We start from the raw sequence: 12,259 nt of genomic DNA, 5'->3' as shown, positions 1-12,259 counted from the left end.
AATGATTATTCACTTAATGGTCCTATAAATTGTATGATAAATAAATACCCAACTGTAGGCACAGATGGATAATGTGGTCTTGCCCTTTAATTTGGCCACTGTTTGGGTTATGTATAGCTTTAAATTGTTTTCCTTTAGGCACTGCTGAGTATATCAGTGGGGTGCACTGCTCACAACATCTAGCTACCCTTCGCTAATTTCTTATTGTCTTTCTCTTGCTCCAATATCACTGTTACCTAATTAACATATACGGTCAATATTGATAACTTGCATGTAAATGTACAGTATAATGTTTAGCATGTTCATTAACAACTTTACACTTCAGCTGGCTTCTATTACTTCCTTCCCTGGGGTTACCTAGAAGCCTAATATACCTTAAAATAGATTCTATGGTATAGAAATAGGAATTTATCATTTAAAATGTTCAGTTGACAAAGCAGTAGATGTACTATGTGCATATATTGAAAGAGTAGCTCCCATCATCCTTTTTTTTCTGTCCCTGCCTATTGCCCATCTATCCCTTACCTCCTCCCTGCCTTTAAATATTTTTTTACTTTATTAAATATGCCTTTTTTTCTACCTGGTAGTGTGCTCATTTACCAGGCAGACTTCCCCAGCAGGCACAAAGTCACTGATGCCTGCTGGGGCCGACACCTCCGCCCTTATTTCATCTATACAGGGTGCCTCCAGCTGTTTCACCTACATCTACTGGCTGTCAGGGTGTGCTGGGAATTGTAGTGGTGAAACAACTGGAGATACCCTGTGTTGAAAACAATATATCTTTGTTACGGCCGCAACCCGCTCTATCAATCAACCCCCCCCGGCCACCGCCGCGCAACCCGCACTATCCCCCCCCCACCCCCGAAAAGGTTTAATGGTTTAGAAAGAGATAAACTATATAAAAAGATATCTGTTACAATCTTCTATCTCTTGGTGTGATTCTTAGCTTTTCCTTTGCATTAACAAATGAATGTATGTTATTGCTTAATAATCTCTGAGAATTGGAACTTTACATGTCAGTCTACATTTTTTAATGCTGACTTGCTGTTATAAAATGTTTCATCATAAAAATTTGGATATAGAAAATGTAAATGACAATATTAGTGTAAACAACCACTATACATATTTAAACAGTTCTAGATGGTTCTAAACTTTGGTATATACTAAAAAGAGTGCATTTATACACAAAGCACAATCAGGTTAGGTGTCTATCTATCTATCTTTATCTTTCTATCTTTTATAGTATAAGACTGGATTCTCACATAGTGCTTGGTCAGTATTTTTTAGGCAAAAGCAGGATGTGTTTCAAAACGTAGAAAAAGCTACTGGTCAAAAGTGTTAAGAAGTAAAGTGGCACTCACCCTTATATTTGTCTGCAGGTTTTTTTTCTTCACATCCCCCAAAAAAGAGAAGGGGCAGATGCTGGTGAGCAGCTAAGGTTACAGTTGTTTCAGAAGCTAAACATGCTTCATCAGACCACACCTATTGCTGGGTGGGAAACCCTGTAGCAGTTGGCTATTGTCAGCAAGTCGACATTGTGAATAGCAGTGTTGTCTTATTGAATATGGCTTGGGAAAGATTCCCTGATTTGGGTGTAATGTGTCTGCCCCCCCCCCCCCCAAAAAAAAAACAAAAAAAAAAAACAACTACAGAAGAGCAGGGGCAGATTCTGGTGAGCAGCTAAGGTTACAGCTGTTTCACAAGCTAAACATGCTTCATCAGACCACACCTATCGCTGGGTGGGAAACCCTGTAGCAGTGTTGTCTTACTGCATATGGCTTGGAAAAGATTCCTAGATTTGGGTGCAATGCGTAATGTCCGTTTATTTGTTTTTGTATTTTTCTGTTTAGGTGTGTATTTACACACTAGTTTGTTCAGAGCAGTTTGCTATTCCACCTGGGTAGGGAATAGTTAATTCTATGAACGAACGAGAACTCAAGTGGAGTTATTTAGCCAGAGTTCTCCTGCATTCTGGTGCTGGTTATTGGTGTCTGTTTGTGCTATATTCTGACTATGTCTGCTTGAGCATTTACCTTGTATTTATCTTTTCATTTTATCTGATTTTTAGCTATGGTTATATAACATGCTCCTTGTATTTTAGTCTGTGCTACATTAGTTGGTTTTAGGATTATGTTTGTTCGTTCTGCTCTGTCTGTGTTCACACTGTGTCTGAGTCTTGCTTGTACCTTGTGCTCTGTATGTTATATTCCTGTTTGGAATTCTGGAGTCTAATCCGGTTTTAGTCTAGTGTTTCATGTATTATATTTCTGATTCCTACTGGGTCAGTATTTTGTCCACACGGTGGAGTGTGTCCGCTGGCCAGTAGCCTATTTGGCTTTATTATTAATGGCTAGTCTTTAGTGGAGTGGTGAGTCCAGTTTGTATGTTCTGGTGTGAACAGTGTCCTATCTTTAAATCCTGTTTGGTTGATCTGATCTTTGTCCTTTGTACTTGTACCTGTTTGTGATCAGTGTCCAATATTTTTAACCTGTTTGTGAACAGTGTCTTATGTTACCTGTTCAGTTTAGTGTTTTGGCTCTCAGTTCTGTTTATTCCCTCTTCATCTCCTGTATTTTGCTGTATACTCATATCATGCCTAGTCTTGTTCATTTTGTCATGTCTGCCATATATCTGATATCCGGTTTATGAACTGTTTGTTAATTCACTATATTCTTCTCTGTTTGTGAGTTTATATTCTGCCCTGTTAGTATTTGTATTCTGTCTGGTATAACTGGTTGTCTAGTAGTTTTCTGTTTCTGTTCTGGTTTGTCACCGACTATGTATATTATGTGTTTTTATGCCACTGCACTTTAGCGCAGGAAGGGACCGGCGCCCAATTTTTGATCCACCGTTTAGGGTGGATGGGCAAATCGGCAGGGAGAGCGGTTTTAGGGTCAGTTTAAGGCTCACTCTCCCTGTCCCCCTGGTCAGTCCCTGACACAATGAACCTGGCTCAGAGAATATATTAAAAGTAGTATAAAGAAAAAGTAACATCAGTTTCTGACAGAACTAGTTCTTTCAGAACCAAACTTTTTGTTGAGGTTCGGCCAAAGGGTCCAGACCAAATTTTTGAAAAATTTGCTCATCTCTTGGATGATGTGACAATGAGAAACGTAAGATGTTTTGTGGCAGATTCTTTATTTTTGGCCCTGTATAAGAAAAGTCTTACGATAAGACAACAGACATAGAAAGATAATACAAGTACACTAAGTATGAAAATGAAAGAAAACAAACCACTCAGAAAAGGATGCAGCATGAATACAGATCTCTTGGCAAACATAAGGATGTTTAATTTTAGTAGAACAGTTTTACAGAGTATGTTGAATTGAACAAAATGATAGTTTTGTTTTTTATCTGATTAAGCTGTTTTTCAAAACTTAAACATGTAAACTACAATTACACTGCTAAAATACCATACAGGGAAATAGCAGGAAAGTGTTTTCTAAATAAATAATTTACAGTTTCCTCCATTTGATAGAACATGATAGTATGAGACAGAGGACCCCTGCAGTGACAGAATATCTGCTCTACCTCCTGTGAGAACAATAACATGAATAATAAAAGTTAAACCGACTCTTGCATGTTCTGACATCAAGTTTAATAGTATGAAAGAGAACAGCTTTTGGATGGAATGGGTATAATAAAGCATCTTCGTAACAGATGGAGCTATATTGAGTTGTAGATTGCCTTTATTCCATGGGAACTGAATTGGGAAAAATAAAAGTAATAATACACCTGCACTCACACTATAACGTAAATTTCCTAGATTAAAATTTTCTGTTAATTGGTAAAACCGTGTCCACCAGTCCCAACACATACATACTCACAGCAGCCCCCATGAGTATAAGAGTCTATTAATCCATTAATCTAATAGAGTCTATTAGTGACTATGTTCAGTCCATTTCCCCACTGCATACTTTTTGAGTCATGATTTTTGAGTCCAACACACACACAAAAAATATTTATATATTTTAAGGAATTTGATGTAGTTACTAGTGTTGGAAGGTGGAAAATATTGCAAATTATGGACACTGTAGTTGGTGCAACTGTCTGGAACCACTCAATGTGCAGTTTTAGTACCAATGCTAATAAAATTAAGCACTTAAAACCTAATTCTACTTATTCTATCGCATTATTCTTTTAGATAAAATATAATGTAAATTAAAATGAATACACAATGGTTTTGATTTACTAAACTGAAAGCCAACTCTTTTCTTTGCATTTTTAGCATGTTCCTTTCTAACAGATTTATCATGTGTTTCTTCGGCAGTTTTTTTTCCTGATTTTGCACTAAGACCAAAAAGCAGCTTAGAAACCCTAAAATGGGCGTGCCCTTTGTTTTTTCACATTTTCTGAGATAAGGGTTTTCCTAAAGTTTTTAGCACAAATTGCCTGCTAATGGCACATCATGGAGAGATGTACATCAAAAATAAAAGAAAAAAAACACTGAACAATAGAGCATACTGTTAGTAAATCTGATAGAACGTGAAAGTAATACCATAATGGATTTTTTTTTTTATTCCAAAATTTCATTTCTCATCTTTCCCATAGACAATGTGCTAGCAGTAATGCAGCCTGCAAAGAAGAGAGGGGGGACTTCTTGGAGAGCATTAGAAAAAAAAAAGAGCAGCTAGAGAGAGTGCAAGGTGGCAGCACCATCAGAGGAGAAAATAAAGTTTTAATTCACCTGATTGGATCTCTGTAGTGTACTCAGTGTGTACTATGCTAGGTGGGATTTCCTAAGTTAATGCTTGGAAAATGAGAATCCTCCTGCATACCGTGCAAGTTCTTGTCAAGACTCTGTTGGAGGCACTGTGCTGAAAACCCCCTCTCCTACACCGGAGGCTCAAATTAGGGTGTTACAGTTAAAAGCATGCTTTTGTTTGCTGTTTCAGGGTTCTAACTCCAATAAACATCAATTAACATAAATTAATGTTTCTTGTTCAACTGCTGAGACCCCTTTTCATGACTGGGATGGCGCATAAATGTCCCCTATAATGAAAATATTAGACCACACATACATGGCTAGAACTTTTATTGGCTATGGAGTAGCACCTGGGGAAAAAATAGATCATTATTGGGTAGGTTATCGTTGAGTGCTAGTTCCCAGATCATGAATGGGTGTACATGCTTAGTTCACACCTTTTATTGCTGGGAATTTTGTTTCCATGTTCTCGTGATGGAGGGGTGCCTAGTGGTTGGATGTGGCACTCAATCAGCTTGGCAACTCTTACATTACACTTGGGTGAGAAATAAAAGGCAAGTGTATAAGCTTAGCAACCACCATCATCTCCATGAAAGGTACATTTTACTTTGAGACCCTAACAGCTATCCAGCTGTGTCTGCAGCAAATACAACAGATTCCATTTAAGAGTATTAAAATGAATTACTAGGTCAAATAAGTTATATCCTAGAGACAAAAGAAGTCTTATGTTATTTGTGCTGTGATATTTTTATTAGAGGGATGATTGTAAAGGCCCTGTGATTCACCTCATCTGATTTTAGTTTTTATTGTATTGTCTATTAGTCATTAAATACTATTTTTATTGAATCCTAATGAAGAATACTATCTTCTTTTCTACTACCCTGTTCTCTTCCATGCTTTCTACCTTCTATTTTCTATTTCCCTTTCTACTTATACCCAAACATCCCATTTAGAAAATATTTGAGGATGTTGCCCTGTGTCTATATAGTGTCCTAGAGACATATTAACATTTTTTCTTTGTTGGGGTCTCAGTGTCTGAGCCCCTAGCAATTATTATACACAGCAGGGAGATACCCTTAGCTGAGCACTTTATTATCTGGCTTGCTACCTTTATTATTTTGTTGCAGGAAACCAGCTATATTATTGTACTATGGAGGCACACTGTAAAAGTGAGATGGACAATGCGTTAAGTCAAAGAAGAAGAGATCAACCTAGTGGTTCTTTTAGCTGCATACATGATCACGGAAGGGCTCAGCATTAACCCCTTAATGACGCAGGACGTAAATGTACGTCCTGGTGCAGTGGTACTTGACGCACCAGGGCATACATTTATGTCCTGTACATGACCGCGAGCATCGGACCAATGCTTGGGTCATGTGTGGCAGGTCCCAGCTGCTATAAGCAGCCAGGGAACCGCCAGTAACGGCGCACATCAGTGTGCCATTAACGCCTCAGATGCTGTGATCAATACAGATCAAGGCATCTGTGGCAGTGTGGTCACTAAAATGGATGATCGGATAACCTGCGGCGCTGCCTCCGGGATCTGATCATCCAGCATGGTGGGCGGAGGTCTCCTTACCTGCCTCCGACCATCTCCCGGGGTCTTCTGCTCTGGTCTGAGATCGAGCAGACCAGAGCAGAAGATGACCAATAACACTGATCAGTGTTATGCCCTATACATAGCACTGAACAGTATTAGCAATTAAGTGATTGCTATAGACTGTTCAGTTACTCCCAGTTAAGTATTAAAACAAGGGGGGAAAAAATGAAAAATCCCCTCCCCCTATAAAAATGTAAATTGGCCCTTTTTCCCATTTTACCCCCAAAAAGTGTAAAGAAAGAAAAAAAAATATAAACATATTTGTTATCGCCGCATGTGTAAATATCCGAACTATTAAATATAATGTTAATGATCCCATATGGTGAACGGCGTGAACGTGAAAGAAAAAAAAGTCAAAAATTGCTGCTTTTTTGTAACATTTTGTTCCAAAATAAAAAAAAAAAAAATGTATTAAAAGTTTTAGATTTGCAAATGTGGGATCAATAAAAAGTACAGACAATGGTGCAAAAATTAGCCCTTGTACGGAAAAATTAAAAAGTTATACGTCAGCAAAATAGAGGGATTTTAAACGTACTAATTTGCTTAAATACCGTATTTATCGGGGTATACCACGCACCGGCCTATAACACGCACCCTCATTTTACCAAGGATATTTGGGTAAAAAAAGTTTTTTACCCAAATATCCATGGTAAAATGAGGGTGCGTGTGTGCGCGTGTATACCCCGATACACCCCCAGGAAAGGCAGGGGGAGAGAGGCCGTCGCTGCCCACTTCTCTCCCCCCCCCTGCCTTTCCTGGGGTCTAGAGCCCTGCTGACGGCCATTCTGACCCCCTGGCTATCGGCCAGGGGGAGAGAAGGGGCAGTGGCACCCATTTCCGGCGCCACTGCCCCGTTGCCTCACCCATCCCCGGTGGCATAATTACCTGTTGCCGGGGTCGGATCCGCGCTGCTGCAGGCCTTTGGCGTGCGTCCCCTGCGTCGTTTGCTATGCACGGCGTGGCGCACTGAAGTCATACGCTGCGCCCTGCAGCGCATAGCAACGACACAGGGGACGCACGCCGGAGGCCTGCAGCAAAGCGGACCCGACCCCGGCAACAGGTAATTATGCCACCGGGGATGGGGGGAGGTAACGGGGCAGCGGCGCCGGCAATGGGTGCCGCTGCCCCTTCTCTCTCCCTGGCTGTCGGCGCCGCTTCTCTCCCCCTGGCTATCGGCGCCGGCAATGGGGCGCCGGCACCGATAGTCAGGGGGACAGAACGGGCAGCGGCGCCGATAGCCAGGGGGAGAGAAGGGCCGGCAGCAGGGCTCTAGACCCCAGGAAAGGCAGGGGGAGAGAAGCGGGCAGCGACGGCCTCTCCCCCCCTGCCTTTCCTTGGGGTGTCACCCATGTAATCCCTCCCTGTCACCCATGTCCACCCCCCCTGTCACCCATGTCCACCCCCCCCTGTCACCCATGTCCACCCCCCCCTGTCACCCATATCCACCCCCCCTGTCACCCATGTCCACCCCCCTCAGTCACCCATGTCCACCCCCCCAGTCACCCGTTTACACCCTCCCTGTCACCCGTTTACACCCTCCCTGTCACCCGTTTACACCCTCCCTGTCACCCGTGTCCACCCTCCCTGTCACCCGTGTCCACCCACCCTGTCGCCCATGTCTACCCTTCCCTGTCACTCATGTCCACCCTTCCCTGTCACTCACCACCCTTCCCTGTCACTCATGTCCACCCATGTTCACCTTCCTGTCACCCATGTCCACCCATGTTCACCTTCCTGTCACCCATGTCCACCTTCCTGTCACCCATGTCCACCCCCCATCACTCATGTCCACCCGCACTCACACATGTCCCCCCACCTATCATCCCCGTCACCCATGTCCACCCTCCTGTCATCCATGTCTGCATTGTCCACTCCCCTGTCCATCCCTGTCACTCATGTTTACCCCCGTCTACCCCCGTAGTCTACTCTGTCACCCATGTCCACCCTCCTGTTCACCCATCTGTCCCTTTGTTACCCCAGTCCACCCCTCTCTGTCACTCCTGTCCCTCTTTTACCCCCTTGTCCACCCCTTTGACCCCCTGTCTCCCCTGTCCACCCTCCTGTCACCCATGTCCACCCCCTGTCCACCCCTCTGTCACCCCTATGCCCCCATCACCCATGTTCACTCTTTTACACCCATCTATCACCCTTGTACACCTCTCTACACCCCTCTGTACACTCCTCTACACCCCTCTGTCACCCATGTACACTTCTCTACAACCCTCTGTCACCCATGTACACTCCTCTGTACCCCTCTGCCACCCATGTACACTCCTCTGTACCCCTCTGCCACCCATGTACACTCCTCTACACCCCTGTCACCCATGTACACTCCTCTACACACCGCTGTCACCCATGTACACTCCTACACACCTCTGTCACCCATGTACACTCCTCTACACCCCTCTGTCACCCATTTGCACTCCTCTACACCCCTCTGTCACCCATGTACACCCATCTGTCACCCATGTACACTCCTCTACACCCCTCTGTCACCCATGTACACTCCTCTCTACCCCTCTGTCACCCATGTACACTCCTCTCTACCCCTCTGTCACCCATGTACACTCCTCTACACCCCTCTGTCACCCATGTACACCCATCTATCACTCATGTACACTCCTCTACACCCCTCTGTCACCCATGTACACTCCTCTACACCCCTGTCACCCATGTACGCTCCTATACACCCCTTTGTACATTCCTCTACACCCCTTTCACCCATGTATGCTCCTCTACACCCCTGTCACCCATGTACACTCCTCTACACCCCTGTCACCCATGTACACTCTTCTACACCCCTCTGTCACCCATGTACACTCTTCTGCACCCCTCTGTCACCCATGTACACTCCCCATGTACACTCTTCTGCATCCCTCTGTCACCCATGTACACTCTTCTGCACCCCTCTGTCACCCATGTACACTCTTCTGCACCCCTCTGTCACCCATGTACACTCCTCTATACCCCTCGGTCACTCATGTACACTCCTCTACACCCCTCTGTCACCCATGTACACTCCTCAACACCCCTCTGTCACCCATGTACACCCCTCTGTCACCCATGTACACTCCTCTCTACCCCTCTGTCACCCATGTACACTCCTCTCTACCCCTGTCACCCATGTACACTCCTCTCTACCCCTCTGTCCCCCATGTACACTCCTCTCTACCCCTCTGTCACCCATGTACACCCATCTATCACCCATGTACACTCCTCTACACCCCTCTGTCACCCATGTACACTTCTCTACACCCCTTTGTCACCCATGTACACTCCTCTACACCCCTGTCACCCATGTACGCTCCTATACACCCCTTTGTACATTCCTCTACACCCCTTTCACCCATGTACTCTCCTCTACACCCCTGTCACCCATGTACACTGTTCTGCACCCCACTGTCACCCATGTACACTCTTCTGCACCCCTCTGTCACCCATGTACACTCTTCTGCACCCCTCTGTCACCCATGTACACTCTTCTGCACCCCTCTGTCACCCATGTACACTCTTCTGCACCCCTCTGTCACCCATGTACACTCTTCTGCACCCCTCTGTCACCCATGTACACTCCTCTATACCCCTCTGTCACCCATGTACACCCATCTGTCACCCATGCACACTCCTCTACACCCCTCTGTCACTCATGTACACTCTTCTACACCCCTCTTTCACCCATGTACACCCATCTGTCACCCATGTACACCCATCTGTCACCCATGCACACTCCTCCACACCCCTCTGTCACCCATGTACACCCATCTGTCACCCATGTACACCCATCTGTCACTCATGTACACTCCTCTAAACCCCTCTGTACACTCCTCTACACCCCTGTCACCCATGTATGCTGCTACACCCCTGTCACCCATGGATGCTCCTCTACACCCCTGTCACCCATGTATGCTCCTCTACACCCCTGTCACCCATGTATGCTCCTCTACACCCCTGACACCCATGTATGCTCCTCTACACCCCTGTCACCCACGTATGCTTCTCTACACCCCTGTCACCCACGTATGCTCCTCTACACCCCTGTCACCCATGTACGCTCTTCTACACCCCTGTCACCCATGTACGCTCCTCTATACCCCTGTCACCCATGTACGCTCCTCTATACCCCTGTCACCCATGTACGCTCCTCTATACCCCTGTCACCCATGTACGCTCCTCTATACCCCTGTCGCCCATGTACGCTCCTCTACACCACTGTCACCCATGTACGCTCCTCTACACCCCTCTGTACACTCCTCTACACCCCTCTGTCTTACACATCAGCCAACACTGCTATATACAGCATTGGCTTACTGCCTATTGCCGACAGATATGGGGTTTCTCCAGCAGAAGCTAAAAGTTTTTCTGAATGTTCATGTAAGAACCCGAAGGGTTAAACATACCTGAGAGAGTTTGTATTTTTGTTGCTGGGCTACGCATGGCTTTCTGGTTGGTCAGCTGACCTTGTTGGCTTTTCACCTGTGTAGCTGCCTATATAAACCTTCAGTGTGCTATCAGACCTCACCTGCGAAAGAGGTTATCTCATGTAGCTAGCATTTATATCTTGTATTCCTGATCTTCTAGTATTCCTGACTTTTCGGCTTGGCTTTCTGACCTTTCTCTTGCATTTGCGATTTGGCACCTTTGACATATCCTGGTAAAGACTCCGCTAGCTGACTTTGACTTATTGGGCCTCATTTACAAAGAGTGTCAGGTTTTTACTAGTGGGAAATGTTGTTTTAGACTTGCAGAATTCCTCTGTATTTACTATGGGGAAAAATTGGAAAAAAATTTTGACCAGTTTTTTTTAGGTGGAAATTTCCAGCCATTTATCCACATGATTTTCTGTGAATTCAATAGTAAATAGGTTGGGTTGTAAAACCACACCCCTTTTTGTTACAGACATGCCCCTTTGCTAGAGATCACGCACCATTTTTAGCTTTTCACCATGCAATGTAGGGTTTGTCGAATTTTACTGGCGCAGACATGTCACAGACACTCTGCGCAAAAATAACCAGACAAAAACTGGTCGGTTTTAGCTTAGTAAATCAGGGCCACTGTGTGTGTTTGTTTTATATCATTTCTGTTAGTTTGAGTACTTTCTGACTGTATCCCAACCTGTGTCTGTTTTTGTAGTTTATTTTGTTGACAGTGCCTTCCTTCACTTATTTAGGAAGGGACCAGCGCCGTGGTTGTTGATCCGCTATTAAGGGTGGATAGGCAATAGGCAGGGTCAGAGGGAATGGCTGAGAACAGGGCTGCACTCCTTTACTGCCCATACGTGACAGTGCAGCAGACACTTTTTGATTCTGCCTTCAGAAGGAGCTGAAGAGGTAAGTATGTTTCTTTTCTTTTTTATACAGGAAAAACAACAGTTCAGGACAAGGGTAGGTGAAAGAATACCCTTTTCACTCAAAGGGTTAATGAGGGAATTTATCCATTTTAATAAAGTTTTCTTAAAAAAAAAAAAAAAAGAAAAAATTATATATATATATATATATATATATATATATATATATATATATATATTTTCATACCTAATTTTCACAAATAAGCCCTGTTACTAAGCTGGGGCTTAGTGTTATCACATAAAAAGAGCTAATGCTAACACCTTCACTGATATTATCTAGTACTCACTGGGAAGAGATGAGTATTTTCAGGCCGTGTGTGTCAAAAAAAATGAAGCTTCAGAACTGGGCTATAGCAGGCTGAAATTATTAGGCTGGCAATGGCCAACATAGATGGCCCTTACCATCGAGGTAACCAAGGCTACTGCTGTTAGTTTTTTTCACAGTTCACACGTCATGCCAGTGACATCATCAGCCCCTATCTTACTGGGCAGATAGGGATCACTGGCCCCATCATGCCTGAATAGTGTCAAGCCGCAATTGCAGACTCCAAGCTTCTTATGTATGATGCCACAAAGTTTACACACTTGGATTTGGGGAATTTCTGCTTTT

This window comes from Hyla sarda, chromosome 4, assembly GCF_029499605.1.
Source record: "Hyla sarda isolate aHylSar1 chromosome 4, aHylSar1.hap1, whole genome shotgun sequence".
NCBI lineage: Eukaryota > Metazoa > Chordata > Amphibia > Anura > Hylidae > Hyla > Hyla sarda.
Note: the sequence above shows the minus strand (reverse complement) of the source record.